The sequence below is a fragment of the Nannochloropsis gaditana genome, assembly GCF_000240725.1.
Source record: "Nannochloropsis gaditana CCMP526 unplaced genomic scaffold scaffold275, whole genome shotgun sequence".
Taxonomy (NCBI): domain Eukaryota; class Eustigmatophyceae; order Eustigmatales; family Monodopsidaceae; genus Microchloropsis; species Microchloropsis gaditana.
In genome coordinates, this window is record NW_005803678.1 from 7,789 (window position 1) to 9,518 (window position 1,730).

Here is a 1,730-nt window from a genome sequence, read left to right on the forward strand (position 1 = left end):
AGTGGCAATGGCATGAACGACAGGAACCACCCAGCGGCGCCGGTCAGATTGTGTCGACAAGATTAGACGAGGATGCCTCTGAGCCGAACGTGGTCCGCCCAGTGTCGGAAAGCGCGGTCATCCTGTCCACAGAGAAGGGAGGGCTAGTGATCCCCTCCTTGGAGCTGCCACGTGAGGAAGGGATGAAAGTACCTGGGACTACCTGGGCTGTTGGAAAGGCGGCAGTGGCCTCTGATCCCTCCTCTGCCAAAAAGTTTAGATTTCGTCTTATGTCGGCCATTTATGCATATTGGCAACCGTTTTATGGCAGTAACCAGCCTCGGGAACCGGAGATTGCACTGGAGGACAATTCTCTCGGTGCACTGCCAGATAAGGCTACCGGAGCTCCTTCTCGCTTCGCTTATTTGCGCACTGCCATTTCCTCGATAGTCGGTTCCAAGGGCTTCTCCGTACTCGGAGCCCTTGTAACCCGTGCAACGGAGCTTCTTGCCGCGGTATTTTAGCAGCAAAGGCGTTCGATCTTAAATGTTTTTGCTCCTGATAATGCTCTGATAATGCGGCTACTGGTTGTCGCTACAGCACGGAATTCAGAAGCCCTGTTGCGCGGGTTCGTAGGGCTTCGAGTACAGAAAAGACCTTGGACCCGACAATCGAGGCCGTGCGCAAATAAGAGATATGTATATGGACAGTACCAGTACCCATTTGATACACTGTAATTTCTCAACGAATACATGTTATTTTGAAAGAGGCCATGGAAGCAAAGAAACTTGTCGTAACTGGTTTGTATACTGACCAGAAAATACTTCACTACACGGGTTAGGAGAAGTTTGAGCATCCAAAAAAGTAAGCGGATAGCAGGTTACGAGAATCGATTTCATCCCCCTTACGTGCTACTTTTTGTTTATTAAAGGTAAACCATGCCTTCATACTTCTTCATGTTCTGACAATTGATTAAAATGGCATACGACTCAGCACAGCTCGAAGATACCATCCAATCCATGGGCCACAGCAAAAAATCAAATCGTCAAATACGAGGCTAAAGGTCCCACACATGTGGCTCCCGGCATAATTTTAAATACAGGCAAGCTGTAAAGGCACAATTCTTCAACAGAAAAAGAGAAATGAAATCAAAACCTTCCTTGAAAGGGCGGTGTATTTTACTGATTGAGGGAGCTACTTGGCGCCGGAATGGACTCGCCAACTTTTTGGAACTTAAAAATTCGCCTAATGATGGAGGCAAACATTCATCCCATTGCCGGTCCTGATACCATCAGCCCGCGTTTATCATTCACAGGTTCTGAGGCGCAAATTGGTACATGTTTCTCGACGTTATTCTATTAGTTTAAGAAAGAGTACCTTTTCTTGTACCAACACAGGTCATGAATGAATCGTCGCTGAAGGAGACCACTTGTTCCATACCGACAAGGTTGCGTCCCATTTCCAGTATGCGCGTGTATTTTCCTTCGCCGTAAATCTCGAGGGTACTAAAATTTAAATCTCGAGACTGAGGCAGTGCTGCTGTGCCTTCGAAAAATATGGGAATACAAGGATTGCTCCAAGCCCTGGCACCTGTCACACGAGCTAACGTCTCTTTGGAGGAATACCGCGGAAAGACCTTGGCCATCGATGGTGCCACCATGCTCTACCGGGCAGCCTACGGCATTGCCGAAGAACTGGCCCTTTGTTCACAAAAGCCGCCGTCAAAACCCTCAATTCCTTCCGAGACCACC